General features: G+C 48.1%; 1 long non-coding RNA gene across 7 annotated transcripts; it reads right to left on the reverse strand.

The window, feature by feature from the left end:
• Positions 1–9,076: 9,076 nt before the first annotated feature.
• Positions 9,077–11,729, reverse strand: LOC102484545 (uncharacterized). 7 transcript variants are annotated; one of them, XR_003551221.1, is made up of 4 exons: positions 11,543–11,729; positions 10,965–11,170; positions 10,640–10,783; positions 9,077–10,559 (listed from the first exon to the last, which is right to left on the reverse strand). It is a non-coding gene; the product is annotated as an uncharacterized LOC102484545 (long non-coding RNA). The 7 variants fall into 7 exon arrangements; XR_003551222.1 differs by having other exon boundaries at positions 11,539–11,729; XR_003551220.1 differs by having other exon boundaries at positions 11,527–11,729.
• Between the last annotated feature and the right edge of the window lie 6 nt (positions 11,730–11,735).

Below are 11,735 nucleotides of genomic sequence, written 5' to 3' on the forward strand. Positions count from 1 at the left end.
GTTGACCACGGTTCCCGTTCCAGACCCAGCAGCTTCAACTCAAGCCAGACGCATGTGTGTGTGTGCCCAAAATCTTTATTCTTTTTTTTTTTTTTGGAGAGGTTTTTGCTATAGGGCGTGTGCGCTCGCCAGACAGACAGAGAGACAGAAAGCGAGAAATCACCCTCCAGGGGGCGATGGCCTTCTCCATTCTCCTCTCGGGATCTTGGGCACGCACGCACACGCGTCCGGCGTGAGTTTTAAGCCACTGGGTCTGGGACGCGAACCGCGGTCGACTACGTGGGAGTCCAGCGACATAGCCATTACACTAACTGCTGGTCCCGCGTGCCCAAAATCTTGAGAGGAGATTGGAAGAGAAGGGACTGTGGCATGGCCATCCTCCCAGAGGGTGATTTCTCACTTTCTGTCTGTCCAGTGAGTGCATGTGCCCTATAGTAAAAATCTCTCTTAAAACAAAACAAAATAAAAACAACAAACAAACAAACAAAAACTACACACACACACACTTTGGCGACTAGCAGATGGTGTGGAGGTTAGGACGGCTGATTCCACATGGCCAACTTTGCTGTTCAGATCCCAGGGGCTTAGGGATCATGCCAGGTATGTGTGCCAGAGTAGCCAGGGTCCCATGAGAATGGGAGAGAGGGGACTGTGGCGTGGCCGTCCCCCTAGGGGGACGATTTCTCATGTTCTCTCTTACTCTGTCTCTCTCTGGCAAGCACACCTTCCCTATATACACACTTAGATGAAGAGTTAGAACTAGAGATTGATAGGCAGGGTTGGGCCAGATTACATACAGTCTTGGAAGTCAAAACCTGGCAAAAATGTTTAACCTAGGGCCAGAAGATGCATAGCAATTATGTTGCTGGACTCGCACAAGACCAACCGCAGTTGGAGTTCCGACCCAGCAGCTTGAAAACCACACCAGGCACGTGTGTACATGGCCAAGATCCCAAGAGGAGAATGGAGAAGGGACTCCAGTTTGGCCACCCCCCTGGGGGTGATTTCTCACTTTCTCTCTAGCTCTGTCTTTCTCCAGCAAGCATACTTGTACTCATCCTAAGGCAAAAACCTCTTTAAAAAAGTTTAACCTGGGGGCCAGCAGGTGGCATGTGGTGAAGGCACTGGACTCCCACGTGGCAGACCACAGTTCGAGTCCTGGACCTGCAGCTTGCTTTCTCACTTTTCCTCTCTCTCTTTCTCTCTGGTGAGTGCACATGGCCCATAGCAAATTTTTAAAAAATAATAATAATGAATAGAAATTAAATAATTTTTTTTAAAAAAGAATTTAACCTGCCAGAGATAGGAAAATAAGTAACATCAAACCAATTGAACAAAATAAACTCTGAATGGCAGGAAGAAGAGAGTCCTGGTGCACCCCTGAGAGCGAGGCCTGCTCCTCCTCGTAAGTGACTCTCCAGCAGGAAGGACCTGAGGAAGGTACCTGTGGCTTTTTCTTTTTTTTTTTTTAGAGGTTTTCGCTATAGGGTGCGTACGCTTGCCAGTCAGAGACAGAGAGACAGAAAGCGATAAATCACCCCCCAGGGGGGATGGTCACACCGCAATCCCTTTTCCTCCATTCTCCTCTCGGGATCCTGGGCACACACACACGTGCCCGGCGTGAGATTTAAGCTACCGGGTCCGGGATGCGAACCACAGTTGATTACATGGGAATCCAGCGACATAGCCACTACGCTAACTGCTGGTTCCCGCTGTGCCTTTTTCTCATCTGACTCGCTAACACAACTCTTCCATCTCTGCTACAAATTCCCTTTGCCTCTATTGAAACCAGGAGCAAAGTTCCAAAGGAAGCTGAAAGCTGCTTCAGACTTTAGAGCAACGCTTACTTCTAATGTAGGAAGCCATCTGGGTCTAAATCCTGAGCACGCTGGCCTGGAAACCCCCAATACTGGAGAAGCAGTTTATCTGTTAAGTGTGGCTGTATCACTCCCGGCTCTCCTAGTAGAAAGACGTGTGAACCGTGAGCCTCTAGAAACCCATTCTTTGACTGGAAGGGCACGGGGTGGAGGGTGGAGGGTAATGGTGGTATGTATTTAAGTAGGTAAGCTTTTCCCCTTTTTCCTGTTTCTTTGCTCACTACTAAACAAGAAGTTTCAGAAGCCCGTGCCCAAGCCAGAAAGCCAAGCTCTGGGTGATTGGGGATTTTCTGGTTTCAAATTAAACAGAAAACTAAATTAGCAAATTAATCGTTAGATGTGTTTTCCGGGGCCCTTCCTCAGCTGCTGCAGGACCAGCAGCCAATGAAGGATGACTTTCAGCTGCCTCGGAGAGGGAGCAGGGTTCAGAAGCAGGTTCTGCTAGCTACCAAGTGTCAGACATGTTAATTTTAAATTACTTTTATACAGTGTGGTGTCAAAATGATTAAAGCATGAAGAGAAAAACAGACCAACAGAGAGAGAAGGGAAATCATTTACCTTGCATTTGGAGCAAGGACATTTGCAGTTTCATTTCAAATGGCTTCCTCCTACAAGTTGTGGAAGTTCTAAGCTCTAGGCCCCTTAGCGACCACCTGAGACGAGAAGGCTGTGTGCGCGGCAGAGCTCCATTCCCTGTGGCATCACCGTCCACAGAGGCCGGTACAGTCGCACTATCCCGTCCCCAGAGTAGCGTGCTTTGCTAAGACGCAGGTTACTACGAGTCAGGTACCGTGCGGGGTACCCTTTATACTTAATATATCCTTACAACAATGCTATAAAATATTATTATTCCTACCTACAGATGAGAAAACAGACTCGAGGACTAAAGTCACTTTTTTTTTTCTCTTTTTTAGATGTTTGCCATAGGTGTATATGCTTGCTGGAGAGAGAGACAGAGAGAGGGAAAGTGAGAAATCAGCCCCACAGGAGGAATGGCCATGCCACCATCCCTCTCTTCTCGGGACTCTGGGCACGCACACACATGCACCAGGCATGTGTTTTAGGCTGGTCTAGGACTCGAACTGCAGAGTTGGCTGTGTAGGACCCAGCATCTTTTTTTATTTTTTTCAATTATTTATTTAACTTTATTTATTCATTCTTTCACTCATTTTTAATTTGACCAGAGAGATACAGAGAGAGAGAAGGTGAGAAAGCAAGCCACCAGGTCCAGGACTTGAACCGTGGTCAGCCATGTGGGAGCGTCCAGCACTTTAACCACCATGCCACCCGCTGGTCCCAGGACCCAGCACCTTAACCACCTTGCTTCCTGCTGGAAGCATCGAGTCACTTTTTCTAGTCGCTCAGCTAGCAGAGGCAGAGCTGTTATCCTAGTCTCATACGGCTCCCTCTCAATTTTTCCTCTTGGGGTGAAGAAATCAAGAAGTTAAAGAAGTCTGATTGCGAAGACATCATTGTCCTTTTTAACCTCCGGACTTTTATTTGAAACCCTGCTGAAGGCGACCTTGCCCTCCCTGAAATGGCAGTCTCCACAGCCCGTTTTCCAGGAGCAGGCGAGCAGCCCACTGTCGGCTTGTCTCTGTCTCCCTGCTCCCAGCTTTCCCAGCTGGTTTCAGGGGCTTAGCGACTGCTTTGTGCTCAGGATGAGCTATTGCATCTGATTTTTGTATGCAAAATATAAGCCAGATCTCAGTTGCTATCACTTTTCTTTTTGGAACTTCCTTATTTATTTATATTTTAAGAGACATTTTTGCTATAGGGTGCTCGCCAGAGACAGAAAATGAGAAATTACCCCCAGAAGGGATGGCCACACCGCAGTCCCTTCTCCATTGTTCTCTCTGAATTTGGGGCATGCACGCACATGCACCTGGTGTGAATTTTCAGGACTCGAACCGCGGTCGACTACGTGGAAGTCCAGCAACATAACTATTATGCCATTTGCTGGTCCCCAGAACTTCCTTTTCCTAAATTGTTTTCTTTCTTCCGTGAGAGAGAGAGAGAGGGTGAAACCCCAACAGAGCCTTCAAGCCACAGTGCACCCCCACCTCTAGCCAGCCCTGGATCATGGGCAAGCATGTGCCCAGTGTACTTAGGGAGGTCTCTGGACGTAAGGCAAGAACCTTCCCATGTGGGACAGCCTCACAGACCACCATATGCTGTTGCTTTTCAACCATCAACATACAAAGTTGCACTGCTTGAGGGACCAGCAGTTAGCGTAATGGCTATGTCACTGGACTCCCATGTAGTCGACCCTGGTTCGAGTCCCGGATGCGGTGGCTTAAACTCACGCTGGGTGCGTGTGCATGTGTGCCCAAGATCCCGAGAGGAGAATGGAGAAGGGATTGTGGTGTGGCCATACCTCCTGGGGGGTGATTTCTCGCTTTCTGTCTCTCTATCTCTGTCTCTCTGGTGAGTGTACACACCCTATAGCAAAAATCTCTAACTATCCCGTCCCCAGAGTAGCGTGCTTTGCTAAGACGCAGGTTACTACGAGTCAGGTACCGTGCGGGGTACCCTTTATACTTAATATATCCTTACAACAATGCTATAAAATATTATTATTCCTACCTACAGATGAGAAAACAGACTCGAGGACTAAAGTCACTTTTTTTTTTCTCTTTTTTAGATGTTTGCCATAGGTGTATATGCTTGCTGGAGAGAGAGACAGAGAGAGGGAAAGTGAGAAATCAGCCCCACAGGAGGAATGGCCATGCCACCATCCCTCTCTTCTCGGGACTCTGGGCACGCACACACATGCACCAGGCATGTGTTTTAGGCTGGTCTAGGACTCGAACTGCAGAGTTGGCTGTGTAGGACCCAGCATCTTTTTTTATTTTTTTCAATTATTTATTTAACTTTATTTATTCATTCTTTCACTCATTTTTAATTTGACCAGAGAGATACAGAGAGAGAGAAGGTGAGAAAGCAAGCCACCAGGTCCAGGACTTGAACCGTGGTCAGCCATGTGGGAGCGTCCAGCACTTTAACCACCATGCCACCCGCTGGTCCCAGGACCCAGCACCTTAACCACCTTGCTTCCTGCTGGAAGCATCGAGTCACTTTTTCTAGTCGCTCAGCTAGCAGAGGCAGAGCTGTTATCCTAGTCTCATACGGCTCCCTCTCAATTTTTCCTCTTGGGGTGAAGAAATCAAGAAGTTAAAGAAGTCTGATTGCGAAGACATCATTGTCCTTTTTAACCTCCGGACTTTTATTTGAAACCCTGCTGAAGGCGACCTTGCCCTCCCTGAAATGGCAGTCTCCACAGCCCGTTTTCCAGGAGCAGGCGAGCAGCCCACTGTCGGCTTGTCTCTGTCTCCCTGCTCCCAGCTTTCCCAGCTGGTTTCAGGGGCTTAGCGACTGCTTTGTGCTCAGGATGAGCTATTGCATCTGATTTTTGTATGCAAAATATAAGCCAGATCTCAGTTGCTATCACTTTTCTTTTTGGAACTTCCTTATTTATTTATATTTTAAGAGACATTTTTGCTATAGGGTGCTCGCCAGAGACAGAAAATGAGAAATTACCCCCAGAAGGGATGGCCACACCGCAGTCCCTTCTCCATTGTTCTCTCTGAATTTGGGGCATGCACGCACATGCACCTGGTGTGAATTTTCAGGACTCGAACCGCGGTCGACTACGTGGAAGTCCAGCAACATAACTATTATGCCATTTGCTGGTCCCCAGAACTTCCTTTTCCTAAATTGTTTTCTTTCTTCCGTGAGAGAGAGAGAGAGGGTGAAACCCCAACAGAGCCTTCAAGCCACAGTGCACCCCCACCTCTAGCCAGCCCTGGATCATGGGCAAGCATGTGCCCAGTGTACTTAGGGAGGTCTCTGGACGTAAGGCAAGAACCTTCCCATGTGGGACAGCCTCACAGACCACCATATGCTGTTGCTTTTCAACCATCAACATACAAAGTTGCACTGCTTGAGGGACCAGCAGTTAGCGTAATGGCTATGTCACTGGACTCCCATGTAGTTAAACTCACGCTGGGTGCGTGTGCATGTGTGCCCAAGATCCCGAGAGGAGAATGGAGAAGGGATTGTGGTGTGGCCATACCTCCTGGGGGGTGATTTCTCGCTTTCTGTCTCTCTATCTCTGTCTCTCTGGTGAGTGTACACACCCTATAGCAAAAATCTCTAAAAAAAAAGTTGTGCTGCTTGAGTTCTCTGACTGCAAGATTTGATTCTTTTCCTTACCCTTCCTACAATAACCCCATTATCTTGCCTTGGCTTGTGGATTTGCAACGTGGGACTGCTATCTCAATTTTTTTTAAGAGAATTACTTATTTAATTTTATTTATTCATTCATTTTAATTCGACCAGAGAGAGAGACACACACACAAAGAGATGACAGAGAGGGAGAGTGAGAAAGCAAGCCACCAGGTCCAGGACTCAAACCAGGGCTGGCCATGTGGGAGTGTCCAGTTCCTCAACCAACATGCCTTCTGCTGGCCCCTCAATTTCTAAGATCCCGGTGGTACAGAAATAATAGTGCTCCCTGCATGTTACCAGATAAGTTCTAGTTGCACAAGGACAGTCTAAGGATGCCAGCTGACGCCAAAGCCACTACCCAGGGTAATACTAATACTGTCAAAAAGTAACTTGTAGGGACCAGCCCAGTGGCCTAGTGGCTAAGAGAACCAAATTCCTGGGACTGGCAGGTAGTGTGGTGGTTTAGGTGCTGGACTCCCACATGGACGACCGTGTTCGAGTCCAGGTTTGAGTCCTGGACCTGGTGGCTTGCATTCTCACTCCCCTTCTGTCTCTCTCTGGCCAAACTGAAGAATAATAATAAGTTAGAAAACCTCACACGAGGCACGTGTGCGTGCCCAAGATCCCAGGAGAACGGAGAAGGGATTGCTATGTGGGCATCTCCCCTGCGGGGTGACTCCTCACTTTCCCTCTCACTGTGTCTGTCTGACTCTCTCTCCAGCAAGTGCACAGCCTCTAAGGCAAAGACCTCTCCAAGAAAAAGGAACCAAATTCCACATGGTTTACCATGCAGTTCAAATATTGGACCTGCCGGGACCAGCAGTTGGTGTAATGGCTATGTCACTGGACTCCCATGTAGTTGACCGCGGTTCGAGTCCCAGACCTGGTGGCTTAAACTCACGCCAGGCGCATGTGCGTGCATGCCCAAGATCCCGAGAGGAGAAAGGGGGAGAAGGGATTGCGGCGTGGCCATCTCCCCTGGGGGGTGATTTCTCGCTTTCTGTCTCTTTCTGGTGAGTGCATGCACCCTACAGCAAAAACCTCTCAAATAATAACAATGATACATAAACAAATTTTAAAATAAGTAATTATTTAAAAGACAGAAAGAAAAACCATGCAGGGCATGTGTGCATGCAATCCCCAAATCTTGACAGGATGACGTTCAGGGGAAGAGATTGCGGTGTAACCATGCCCCACTGGGGGCTGCTTTCTCACTCTGCCTCTCTCTGGTAGCGCACACGCCCTCCGGCAATAAAAAACACAGTCATCTATAAACGGCAGATGAATTGCCCACTGATAATTTAGTCCTAGTGAATCTTAGAACTTCAGGGAGGTTATCATCTGACTTTCAGAGTTCTCCTTGTGTGAAGTACTTTTCAACAACCTAATGAGGTATATGATACTGTTTTTCCCTTTTATAGCGTCCAGGAAAACGGCCACGAAAGGATGAGAGGCCTCTTAAACACGGTGTAGACAGTGACTACGTGCACTTTTAATGCTCCAGTAACATGGGCTTGTTACACTTTAAGGTAGCCTGTTTCGCACATAACTTTGACATTTTATCTTTTTAAATTTTCTGCCATAGGGCACGTGCACTTACTGGAGAGAGAAAGAGACAGAGAGAGAGTGAAATACAGAGAAAGCCCTAGGGAGGTGGCCAAATCACAATCCATTTCTCCTCCTCCATTTTGCTCTTGGGATTGTGGGCACTCACATGTGCCTGGCATGATTTTCAAGACACTAGGCCTGGGATTCAAACCATGGTCAGCCCTGTGGGAGGAGCCCAGCTCCTTAACCACTACGCTAAACGTTGTCCTCTTCAATATTCTAAGCTACAGAATGTGTCTCTAGAGTTCCTACCCACCAGTTATAGAGCCTTGGAGCATTCCAGGACAAGTCAAATTCCCTTTTTTTTGGAATTACTTTATTTATTTAAATTTGACCAGAGAGAGAGAAAGCAAGAAAGTGAGAAAGCATGCCCCCAGGTCCGGGACTTGAACTGTTGTTGGCCATACAGTGGGAGTCCAGCACCCTTAACCACCATGCCACCTGCTGGCCCCTCAAATTCCTTTTTACACTACAGCTGACCAAGGATTTCAAGATGGCTCTTTGGTCACTCATGAATTCAACTCTTTATAAGCCAGGGTTTCGGGTTTCCTCAGGTGTTTGGTATTCTTTTTAGATTTTTGTCATAGGGTACATAGAATGACCAGAGAAAGACATCAATAGGAAAAAGTGAGAAATCACCTACAGGGTGGGGTCAGGTGGGGGAGCGGCCATGTCTCAATCCCTTCTCCATTCTCCTGAGATTTTGGGCACGCACACAGACACACAAGTGCCCAGCATGGTTTTTTTTTCAAGCCACCAGGTCTGGGACTTGAACAGTGGTTAGCCATGTGGGAGTCCAGCACCTTAACCACCACGCCACCTGTTGCACCCCTTCCCCAATCTTGGTTAATTCTTTTCATCACATCTCTCTAAAAGAAAACACATTACTTAGGTGTGATATAACACAAAATAAAGTGAAGCTTTTTCTTTCCTTGTTCCAGATGTTGTCTTATTGTCTATTTATTATTTTAAAATTGTATTTATCTGAAACTTCATATGGAGGAAAAAAATGAACCTGACTCCCACCACCGTGCATGGCATATACTTGGTTACCATGTTTTTTCTGTTTTTTAGTTTTTGCTATAGGGCATGTGCACTCACTGCAAGAGGCGGTGTGTGTGTGTGTATGTGTGTGTGCAGCGCGGACTGTGAGAAGTCACTGCCCCAGGGATAGTGGCATCTTAATGTGGGTGTGGCATGTGGGTCCAGCTTTTTTTTTTTTTTTTTTTTTTTTAAAGTTTTTGCCATAGGCCGCATGTGCTCATCAGGCTGAGACAGACAGAGAAGGAAAGTGAGAAATCCTCCTCCCCCAGGGTGATGGCTGTGCCACAATCCCTTCTCCAGTTTGCTCTTGGGGTTTCAGACATACACACACGTGCCTGGTGTGAGTGTCAATCTACCTGGTGCAGGACTTGAACCACAGTCTGCCATGTAGGAGTCCTGGGCCTTAATCACCATGCCACCTGCTAGCCCCAATCAGTAAGTTTTTCAAGTGGGTCGGGGGCTGTTAGGATGAAGCCGGCCAAATGGAATCCAACCATCTCAGCCACGCCGCCGGCCAGCCAGCTCTCACGCTCATGCCCTCTCTAGTCCCGTCATAACAGCCATACACTGCCCGACCCGGACCCTCACTCCGCAGGCAGTCCTGACCTCCCTGCACACACTGTTTATTCTCTCCACTTCCCTCGCCTCCTCTCTTCCCACTGCCCTCCTGATTTTCACCTTGTCCAACATCAGAGAATCCAAATCACGCTGTGACCATCTTGCTTCCTCACAACGAGAAAGAGGCATGTTCTGAAACATTATTACCCAGCGAGATTGGATGTGTCTGTCCTGGTTAGCGCCCACGATGCATATGCTGACAGCCTGAGGCTGGTTTCCAAGACAGTCATCTGATTTGGGAATGCTTTCCCTAAGCAGATATCAACAGATCTCACTTTGCTGGAGTTCCGAAGGTAAGAAGGCCAGGACTCGACCACGTCGGGCATATTCTGGCTGCACGGTGTGGGGAGCTAATGACGACTCTTCGTTCTATGGACAGCTGAACTGACAGCTTGAGCGACGAGACGTGTTCACCCAGGAAAAGCCCTGGGTTCAAATCCTAGCTCTGTTGCTTCCAGCATGGGGGATGTCGGGCCAGCTCCTTAAATCTGTGCGAAGTCCTCACCTGTTAGCTAGCGGTAACAACTGCACCCACTTCCGAAGCCTGTTAGGAGGAGGTCTTCATAAAGGGCTCAGCCCAGGGCTGGCTCACACACAGTAAAGAGCAGCTGTGAGGACCATCCGCGCCTTGCGAGCGAATGTAAAGGTGAAGCAGAGAAGAGGCTATTTCGGACACTCGGGTTTAAGCCCGCACCTTGACAAGCCTGGATTCCTTGAGCACTGGCGGTGAGGCTTGCCTTTATGAGGAAACTGACATTCAGAAGGAGGCTCCAAGTCATTTGTGAATGAGTGACCCTCAATCTGCGGCCGGTGAGGAGCTGGGTAGAATTGTGAGTCAGGGGGGAGAGTGAAGGCTGGAAGGGTTAGGACCTATCTGGAGAGGTTCCAGCACGGTCACTGGGTAGAATTGTGAGTCAGGGGGGAGAGTGAAGGCTGGAAGGGTTAGGACCTATCTGGAGAGATTCCAGCACGATCGCTGGGTAGAATTGTGAGTCAGGGGGGAGAGTGAAGGCTGGAAGGGTTAGGACCTATCTGGAGAGGTTCCAGCACGGTCGCTTCCTTTTCTTCCTGTTGAAAAAAACTTTCAGACAAACGTGAGTAAATGTCTCCCAGATCTCACCAAAACAATGAAGTGGTTTGCATGGCCAATCTCTTGTGCTTAAAAGTCTCCGGAAACACAAACTAAAAAAAAAGTAAGAAAGCATGACCTCTTCTCCCTCTTCCCTCCCCCCAACAACGACGACGATGAACAAAAAACTCACTTTTTCCGTCCTGGTCATAGAGCAGTTTTCTACAGAGTCCTCCCAAACGTCAAGGCCTCCACAGATTTCTGTTTGGTTCTGTTGTAAGGCCCACTGTGTAGACTCCACAGGGACGTGGACAAGTAGTTTAGGTCGTGTCAAATCCTGTTAAGATGCAACATTTAAAAAAATGCAAAGAACCCAGAACAAAGACAGTGAGGAAGCTGGTTTAACTGCTTTCAGCCCTCTCTGCTAAATCCCCTCAGGGAGCTCAAGTTAAGCTACAAATTTGGTTTCTTGGCCTAGATCTTTTTCTTGAAAGAAACTTTTCTTGTAACTCTGATACCTGTTTTCATCTTCATCTCTCAGTCCCATAGGGAAGCTAGGGTGAAGATGACCTCTCTGCTCCGACGACAACTAGAGAATGCGGGAGGGGTGACGGGTTACACAGTTGGATCAACTGAGGCATGGAGCGTGTGCTTGTTCAGCCTCAGAAAAAGGCCAGCCAGTGACAGCCGGGAAGAGATTTCATTCGGCAGTGATCGGGTAAGGCTGCAGGGAGATAATAAGGTGTAATTATAGCACTGCTGTTAGTGCCTGTTTATGGGGTCTGGCAGCAATCTGGTTGAACACCCCTCATTTTGAGAAATTTGTGATTTGGCAGTAAGAGTTCTTGCCTTAAAATCTGGCACAAACCCTCACAGTTTAACATTGCAAAATCTGGGAACTGCTGAAATGTGGCTGCTATTCTAATTGAACTTTTTCAGGCTCTTTCGAATTTTTTTTTCCCCTGTTGGGTTAAAAAACAAACGCCTCTTTTTTCCCCAAAGTTCACGAGGTTTTTCAAACTGCGAACTCAGGGAAGCCCACGAGCAGACGCACTGCTGTATCACGCCCCCATGACTTACACCTTTGTGTACCTACGGGGGGCTTCGCTTGCAAAACCCGCTCTCCGCGCGTAGCCCTTTAAACGCTCCCCACAATCAGTATTTTGTTAACTTCCCCGGAGTCAGAGCAACGCGGTGCTGCTCTGCGTTTATCAACCGACCGCGTCCCCGGACTGTCCCCGCCGGCTTCGCGCACACGCGAGATGGCCGGGCCAACAGCGTGGCCCACC

The sequence above is a fragment of the Tupaia chinensis genome, unplaced genomic scaffold (assembly GCF_000334495.1).
Source record: "Tupaia chinensis unplaced genomic scaffold, TupChi_1.0 Scaffold000628_1, whole genome shotgun sequence".
In the NCBI taxonomy this organism is placed as follows: Eukaryota; Metazoa; Chordata; class Mammalia; order Scandentia; family Tupaiidae; genus Tupaia; species Tupaia belangeri.